The sequence below is a fragment of the Salvelinus alpinus genome, chromosome 26 (assembly GCF_045679555.1).
Source record: "Salvelinus alpinus chromosome 26, SLU_Salpinus.1, whole genome shotgun sequence".
Lineage (NCBI taxonomy): Eukaryota > Metazoa > Chordata > Actinopteri > Salmoniformes > Salmonidae > Salvelinus > Salvelinus alpinus.
The window spans coordinates 46,978,943-46,988,957 of record NC_092111.1 but is presented as its reverse complement, the minus strand read 5'-3'; positions in this window follow the sequence as shown (position 1 = coordinate 46,988,957).

The window sequence follows — 10,015 nt, the reverse complement described above, 5'->3', positions numbered from 1 at the left end:
GGAGGAGAAGACCATTCTAACATGGCAGATGAGAAGACCATTCTAAAATGAAGGAGAAGACCATTCTAACATGGCAAGTGGAGAAGACCATTCTAACATGGCAGAGAAGAAGACCATTGTAACATGGTGGGAGGTGAATACCATTCTGACATGTTGGGAGGAGAGGACCATTCTAACATGGTGGGAGGAGAGGAACATTCTAACATGGTGGGAATAGAGGACCATTCTAACATGGTGGGAATAGAGGACCATTCTAACATGGTGGGAATAGAGGACCATTCTAACATGGTGGGAATAGAGGACCATTCTAACATGGCAAGTGGAGAAGACCATTCTAACATGGCAGAGAAGAAGACCATTGTAACATGGTGGGAGGTGAATACCATTCTGACATGTTGGGAGGAGAGGACCATTCTAACATGGTGGGAGGAGAGGAACATTCTAACATGGTGGGAATAGAGGACCATTCTAACATGGTGGGAATAGAAGACCATTGTAACATGGTGGGAGGTGAATACCATTCTGACATGTTGGGAGGAGAGGACCATTCTAACATGCCTTTATGGTTGAGAATCCAACATCAGGGGTGTATTCGTTAGCTGGATTCGGCAGCAAAATGTTATATTTTTTGCAAAGCATTTCGCAAAGGAAACGAAAACAAGTCTCTATTGGACAAAGTCAGGTCCCTCCCATTTCCGTTCCTTTTGCTCTGTTCGCTTCCGCTTGCTTCCTAGAATTAACGGTAAACGGTTTCTCTTGCGAAACGTTTTGCAGAAGACCAAATGTTTTACACCGTAATCAGACTAATGAATATACCCCAGGTTACGCTACTGTGAACTCATGACTCCGTTACAAAACAAACACAATGGGTCCATTGATTTGGATAGTGTGAACACTATCTGTGTTAGCGTCCCAGCATGACAAATAGGTTTTCCCTAGAGCTCTGATGAAGTAGCTGCTAACAGAAGAACGAAGAGGCTGACACAGTCAGCAGGGAAGAGAACGTGCTCTATATCAATACAGCTATTCAATTCAGATCCAGTTAGCGAACACCACGACTGCATTGCATTTGATGGTCACGGTTTTCATCGTGTTTTGTCACTTTTATGCTCCCTTGATCATATGTCTGACTCATACTGGTTACGGTAGTACTGGTATTTATTCAGCCCGTCTGATCATATGTCTGACTCGTACTGGTATTTATTCAGCCAGTCTGATCATATGTCTGACTCGTACTGGTTACGGTAGTACTGGTATTTATTCAGCCCGTCTGATCATATGTCTGACTCGTACTGGTATTTATTCAGCCAGTCTGATCATATGTCTGACTCATACTGGTTACAGTAGTACTGGTATTTATTCAGCCAGTCTGATCATATGTCTGACTCGTACTGGTATTTATTCAGCCCGTCTGATCATATGTCTGACTCGTACTGGTATTTATTCAGCCAGTCTGATCATATGTCTGACTCATACTGGTTACAGTAGTACTGGTATTTATTCAGCCCGTCTGATCATATGTCTGACTCGTACTGGTATTTATTCAGCCCGTCTGATCATATGTCTGACTCATACTGGTTACAGTAGTACTGGTATTTATTCAGCCAGTCTGATCATATGTCTGACTCGTACTGGTTACGGTAGTACTGGTATTTATTCAGCCAGTCTGATCATATGTCTGACTCGTACTGGTATTTATTCAGCCAGTCTGATCATATGTCTGACTCGTACTGGTTACAGTAGTACTGGTATTTATTCAGCCTGTCTGTTTCTTTCACGATTATATATATATAATTTTTTTCTTTGTTCTACAAAAAAACAATTATCAGCAGATTGCCCACTTTAATCTTTCTATCTAATATATTCAATGAAATCATGAATCCATATACTGTACATGTACATATGGGACAGCATAGAGGCCCAGAGAATCAATCTCGGTTTCAAGAGCTGTCTGTGATGCTTTCAACTTGTCCAACACACAATCATATCTCTTGAATCAGTGTACTCAGTCCGTCTCTCTGTGTGAACCAGCTGTCGTAGTGCTGTCTTCAGCCAGTACAACATATACGTAATAATATCCATAACCTCGTCCATGGGCTGCAGTTGCTAGCGCATAGAGCCTGAGAACATTGTGGGACTGTTTGGAACTTAGGGAGTGACATTTACTGAGAGACACGCTATTCAATTCAAATTCCTTCCGAATCACACGACTATGGGGGGTGGATCTAAATCGAGGCGGGAGAGGGTAGTCACTAGTAAACACAAACACAACGTCATAAACCCTGCCTATTTCTACTATTTCTCTTTTTTTAAACGTTAACCTTAGCCTAACCCTAACATTACATTTAATTATTACATTTTTGTAGCCAATTTTGACTTTGGCTGCGGAATCAGACTTTGTGGCTATGGAAGCTAGTGGAAACTGAGAGGGAGTGAGCTTGAATGGCGAGAATCGGCAATAAAAATACAGGTTCAATCACATTAATGATATATTTTTGGGGAAGCCCAATTGATTCAGACTTCGGGCATAAGTTTCTATGTGAAAACTATTTATACGACTTTAGAACTTCCTTGTTTACTGCTTGTGCTTTAACGTCCACCATGTAGAGGGGAGGGTCTAAGGGTTGGGCCAGATAGTGATGGCCTGAGAGAACAGCCAATTAAAACTGGCGGATGTTTTGCCACTCCTGGCACAGACTCCCATTCAAGTTCCATTCTGAGGCGCTGTGAAACAAGATGGGTCGACAGAAAGAGAGAGCCGGCTAAGGGATGAGATTATAATCTCCAAATCTGTTGAATCAGTCAAAATGGCGCCGGAAGACATTGCAGCCGTTTTACGGGCGCCCAAACAACTTTGAAAGCATGCACGGAGTACAAGTCCGGTAATCCATTTGTCCCTGCGTCCTTGTGAATTTTGACCTGTTTAAAGGTCTTTCTCACATCGGCTGCGACGAGCATGATCACACAGTCGTCCGGAATAGCTGGTGCTCTCATGCATGCTTCAGGATTGCTTACCTTGAAGCGCACATAGAAGTAATTTAGCTCGGCTGGTAGGCTTGTGTCACGGCTTGGCTTCCCTTTGTAGTCCGTAATAGTTTGCAAGCCCTGGCACATCCGATGAGCATCGGAGCCTGTGTAGTAGGATTCAATCTTAGTCCTGTGCCATCGATGCACTCATTGATGAAAACCAGTGACTGATGTGGCATACTCCTCAGTGCTATCGGATGAGTCCCAGAACATATTCCAGTCTGTGCTAGCAAAACACTCCTGTAGCTTAGCATCTGCATCATCTGACCACTTCCATATTGAGAGAGTCACTGGTACTTCCTGCTTTAGTTTTTGCTTGTTTGCAGAAATTAAGAGGACAGAATTATATTCAGATTTGGGCGAGGGAGAGCTTTGTACGTGTCTCTGTGTGTAGAGTAAAGGTGGTCTGGAGTTTTTTTTCCTCTTGTTGCACATGTAACATGCTGGTAGAAATTAGGTCAAACGGATTTAAGTTTCCTGCATTAAAGTCCCCGGCCACTAGGAGCGTCGCCTCTGGATGAGCATTCTTTTGGTTGCTTATGGCTGTATACAGCTGGTTGAATGCTGTCTTAGTGCCAGCGTTGGCTTGTGGTGGTAAATAGACAGCTACGAAAATATAGCTTAAATCTTTCTTGGTAAATTGTGTTGTCTACAGCTTAACATGAGATACTCTACCTCAGGCGAGTAAAACCTTGAGACGTCTTTAATATTTGATTTTGCGTACGTGCTGTTACTGACAAATAGGCACAGACCGCCACCCCAGCTGTTCTGTCTTGCTGATGCACGGAAAAACCAGCCAACTGTATATTTTCCATGGAAGGTTGAAGGTCCTCAAGAACACAGTGTCCTCCATCATTCTTAAATGACAGAAGTTTGGAACCACCAAGACTCTTCCTAGAGCTGGGCGCCTGGCCAAACTGAGCAATTGGGGGAGAAGGGCCTTGGTCAGGTAGGAGACCAAGAACCTGATGTTCACTCTGACCAAGCTGTAGAGTTCCTCTGTAGAGATGGGAGAAACTTCCAGAACGACAACCATCTCTGCAGCACTCCACCAATTAGGACTTTATGGTAGAGTGACCAGACAGAAGCCACTCCTCAGTAAAAAGCACATAACAGCCCGCTTGGAGTTTGCAAAAGACACCTAAAGACTTTCAGACCATGAGAAAGAAGATTATCTGGTCTGATGAAACCAAGATTGAACTCTCCTGCCTAAATGCCAAGCGTCACGTCTGGAGGAAACCTGGCACCATCCCTATGGTGAAGCATGGTGGTGGCAGCATCATGCTGTGGGGATGTTTTTCAGCGGGAGGGACAGGGAGATTAGTCAGGATCGAGGCAAAGATGAACGGAGCAAAGTACAGAGAGATCCTTGATGAAAACCTGCTCCAGAGCGCTCAGGACCTCAGACTGGGGGCGAAGATTCACCAAGTTCTTGGTTCAACGCTGCAGAAATGTTTTGCTACCCTTCCCCAGATCTGTCCCACAGGACAATGACCCTAAGCACACAGCCAAGACAATGCAGGAGTGGCTTCATGGCAAGTCTCTGAATGTCCTTGAGTGGCCCAGTCAGAGCCAGGACATTGAACCCGATCTAACATCTCTGGAGAGACCTGAAAATAGCTGTGCAGCGACGCTCCCCATCCAACCTGACAGAGCTTCAGAGGATGTGCAGAGAAAAATGGGAAAAACTCCCCAAATACAGTTGTGGCAAGCTTGTAGCATCATAGCCAAGAAGACTCAAGGCTGTAATCACTGCCAAAGGTGCTTCAGCAAAGTACAGAGTAAATGGTCTGAATACTTACAGTACCAGTCAAAGGTTTGGAAACACCAACTCATTCAAGGGTGTGTCTTTATTTGCACTATTTTCTACATTGTGGAATAACAGTGAAGACATCAAAACTATGAAATAACACATATGGAACCAAATAAGTGTTTAACAAATCAAAATAGATTTTAGATTCTTCAAGTTAGCCACCCTTTGCCTTGATGACAGCTTTGCACACTCTTGGTATTCTCTCAACCAGCTTCATGAGGAATGCTTTTTTAGCTGTCTTGAAGGAGTTCCCACATATTCTGAGCACTTGTTGGCTGCTTTTCCTTCACTCTGCGGTCCAACTCATCCCAAACCATCTCAGTTGGGTTGAGGTCGGGTGATTGTGGAGACCAGGTCATTTGATGTAGCACTCATCACCCTCCTTGGTCAAATAGCCCTTATACAGCCTGGAGGTGTGTTTTGGGTCATTGTCCTGTTGAAAAACAAATGATAGTCCCACTAAGTGCAAACCAGATGGGATGGCGTATCGCTGCAAAATGCTGTGGTAGACATGCTGTGGTAGACATGCTGGTTAAGTGTGCATTGAAGTCTAAATAAATCACTGACAGTGTCACCAGAAAAGCAACCCCACACCATCACATTTCCTCCTCCATGCTTCACAGTGGGAACCACACATGCAGAGATCATCCGTTCACCAACTCTGCGTTTCACAAAGACATGGCGGTTGGAACCAAAAATCTCAAATCTGGACTCATCAGACCAAAGGACAGATTTCCACTGGTCTAATGTCCATTGCTCATGTTTCTTGGCCCAAGCTAGTTTATTTTTGTACTTTAGTAGTGGTTTCTTTGCAGCAATTCGACCCTGAAGGCCTGATTCATGCAGTCTCCTCTGAACAGTTGATGTTGAAATGTGTCTGTTACTTTGTACTCTGTGAAGCATTTATTTGGGCTGCAATCTGGTGTTGCAGTTAACTAAATTATAATGAACTTACCCTCTGCAGCAGCGGTAACTCTGGGTCTTCCTTTCCTGTGGTGGTCCTCATGAGAGCCAGTTTCATCATAGCGCTTGATGGTTTTTGCGACTGCACTTGAAGAAACTGTCAAAGTTCTTGAAAATGTCCTGATTGACTGACCTTCATGTCTTAAAGTAATGATGAACTGTCATTTGTCTTTGCTTATTTGAGCTGTTCTTGCCATAATATGGACTAAGTCTTTTACCAAATAGGGCTATCTTCTGTATATCTGTATATCTTCTGTAAATAGGTCTCTATGTAGTTTTGTGTTGTCTCCCTTGTTGTGATGTGTGTTTTGTCCTATTTATATTGTATTAATTTTTTTATTTGAATCCCAGTCCCCCATCCCCGCAGGAGGCCTTTTGTCTTTTGGTAGGCCGTCACTGTAAATAAGAATTTGTTCTTAATTAACTGACTTGCATAGTTAAATAAAGGTTAAATAAAAAATACATTTTAAAAATACTACCCCTACCGTGTCACAACACAACTGATTGCCTCAAATGCATTAAGAAGGAAAGAAATTCCACAAATTAACTTTTAACAAGGCACACCTGTTAATTGAAATGTATTCCAGGTGACTACATTTGGTTGAGAGAATGTCAGGAGTGTGCAAAGCTGTCATCAAGGCAAAGCTTGGCTACTTTGAAGAATCTCAAATGTACTTTATATTTTTATTTGTTTAACACTTGTTTTAGTTTACTACATGATTCCATATGTGTTATTTCATAGTTTTGATGTCTTCACTATTATTCTACAATGTAAAAAAAATAAAAAAATAAAGAAAAACCCTGGAATGAGTAGGTGTGTCCAAACCTTTGACTGGTACAGTATGTAAATGTGATATTGCAGTTTTTTTTATGTTTTATGAATGATCAAATGTTTCTAAAAACCAGTTTTTTCTTTGTAATTATGGGGTATTGTGTGTAGATTGATGAGGGGGAAAAAACGATTTAATCAATTTTAGAATAGGGCTGTAACCTAACAAAATGTAGGAAAAGTCAAGGGGTCTGAATAATTTCCAAAGGCACTGTATAAAATGTCATTTGAAACATGTAAAAAATACTTGTTTATGATATTGTAAACATACTGTAGTTTAATAATAGGCTAACCAAAAGGTTGCTGGATCGAATCCCCGAGCTGACAAGGTAACAATCTGTCGTTCTGCCCCTGAGCAAGGCAGTTCCCCAGGCACCGAAGACGTGGATGTCGATTAGGGCAGCCCCCCGCACCTCTGGGTTAAATGCGGAAGACACATTTCAGTTGAATGCATTCAGTGTACAACTGACTAGGTATCCCCCTTTCCCTATTTTCTATTAATTTATTTTTATAATATTTATTTTCCACTTCAGTTTATTTTAGTAAGTACTTTAACACTTTTTAAAAAACTGCATTGTTGGGAGGTCTAAACCTGTAGTGTTCTGTGCATGTGACAAATTACATTTGATTTGATTTGGTATGTGACCAGTCAGCTCAAATCGTTCTTATATAGCAACATTTTACATTTTGTTTTTTACATTGGCTAAAAGTAGAGACTCAGAGCTACAAAATGGTACATGATACACTACAGTTGAGGAAAAATGGGAAAGTAATTTTGCTTTGAAAGTTGATAAAGTTGTAAACTCACTTTTGAGAAAATGACATTTGAATGTATTGGTACTACTACTGGAGAGCCCTTCTTTGTCTACACCCATTCAGCATCGTTCACACCCTTTTAAGCTTTATCTCTTTAAGGGTTGATCCGAGCATTCTGTACTAACAACAGCACCCCTGTAAAGACTTTTATTATACACAGATTAAAAATAGCTATTGATAACAAATGTGTATGTTGTGGTTGTGACCCAGAGCCTCTTGAGGGGGGACTGTTCTTATGTCAGAAAATTTTGGAGTGAGTTAGAAGATTTTATATTAAAATTAACTACTATTAATGTTCATTTGAAAGACTGATATCATGTTTTATTTTGATCCAAATTATATGGACCCTGATTTAACTTTCATTGTTAATTTCTTTATTTTTCATGAGATTCTTAATCCATAAAATGATGTGGGCGGAGATCAAACCTCTACATAGTATCAGTAAGTGTAAAAACAAAAAAGCAATACCTAACACTTTTGAAGAAATTTCAAATGTATCTGAATATGTAATACCCTGTCTGTTAGGTTTATTTACTCTTGTTTGTATATTTCTGTTTTTGTATTTGTTTTGTTCCCGAGTGGCACAGAGACCTAAGGCCCTGGTTCAAATCCAGGCTGTATCACATCCAGCCGTGATTGGGAGTCCCATAGGGCGGTGTACAGTTGGCTCAACGTTGTCCGGGTTTGGCCGGGGTAGGCCAGGTTTGGCCGGGGTAGGCCGTCATTGTAAATAAGAATTTGTTCTTAACTGACTTGCCTAGTTTAAATAAAGGTTACACTTTTTATGTTTTATTTAAAATAATAATAATAGTCAGCCAACCATGCTAACTTCCTAGCTACTTCCAGACACAAAAGAGAGAACAGCTCCCTGAACATTAAACATTTGAGAGTCATGATGGCTTGCAGTGATGACGCAAAAAAGTTATGCATTCAGTTGTACAATTGACTAGGTATCCTCCCTTACCCTGTCCCTGTCCCCCCTTACCCTGTCCCTGTCCCCCCTTACCCTGTCCCTGTCCCCCTTGTCCCTGTCCCCCCTTACCCTGTCCCTGTCCCCCCTTTCCCTGTCCCCCCTGACCCTGTCCCTGTCCCCCTGACCCTGTCCCTGTCCCCCCTTACCCTGTCCCTGTACCTTTATTATTTTTCAACTGCGAGAGAAGCGCTAAACCTGGTGGAGAGAGGCTGTACGACACAGAATGAGTTGCATAATGTGTGCTGTACATTACGTCATGACACGTCACAATGTAACGTACAGTGTCAGAGGGGTCTGTTTTTTTTCAACTTTTCTCCAATACTATCGGGCCATGTCAATTACCATGTCAATCAACGCTTGAATAGAAATGTAGTCCACCCCCCGGATGGTGATGCCAACACAGTCGCTACAGTCCCATTAGTTTTCATTGCAGCCTTGTTTGAATTTAACAGTTGCGCAAATTAGCACGGAACGTGGTTAGTCACCATTAGCTAGCTAAAAACAATGAACCATAATCCCAACTCATGACGTTACTACCTTGCATGAATCTGAACCTGGTTGGTTAGCTACCTGCAATGTTAGCTAGCTTACATTAGGCTATAACTAGTCAAGCAAATGGGTCTGAGATACGAATAATACAATCAAACACGTAACGTTAGCTAGCGAGCAAGCCAGCTAACGTTAGCTAGCTAATAGTACACTATTTAGCTTGAAATGAAACCACTTTGTCAAAATTAGAAACGTGTTATCTGAAAATGTAGCTAGCTAAACTATCTTACCCGTATACATCATCAAATCTCAGAGTAAAAAGAGCTGAATATATTAATAAAAGTCACCTTGTCCTAGAGAGATGTACACGGCTATCAAAACATCACGCCAGGGTAAGCCAACATGAAACACAGCCCTCATTTTAAGTGTTTTCGAAAAACTCCCAATGGGAAAAATGAATGGTGGAAAAACAATTGGAACCATTTCCCTGTTTGACCACTAGGTTTTATCGGTATTATGACTCATACTGTGGTACTCTATTAACCAATGAAATCAAGCCACACCCGGCCATGATTACAGATACCTGTGTGTCCTTCTAAACTCTATAAACTAGTGACCCGCAGTGTTTGTCATTATACCCTAATGAAGACAATTTCTCAGTCCAAACTTTGGTTATTCTCCCTGTCTGGCCCACACTCTAGTACAGTAGGTGTCGGTAATGGACCATAACGTTGGATGCCAACCACCGGAAAAACAAAAGAAGAAGAAGAAGATTGATTGACGGTCGGTGGCGGCGCTACATTCCGAATAAACACAAATGCACTTCCTTGACAATAAACATGGAGAACTTTGACGAAAGGCTATCAGAACATGTTCACGAATGAAAAAACAGCTTTATGATACCTCGTATAGGGATTTCAAAGACACGAAAACTCCTGGAAAGAGCTCGGGAGGTAATGGGGATAGATGCGGTAAAGAGGTCAATGGAATGCAGACCGCAGGGATAGGAGGACGCTGGATTGGCGCATATTCAACAAATTATTTGTTGTAACTATTGTAACAGTCCCACAATGTGGTTACTAAAATTCGATTTAGATATATTTGA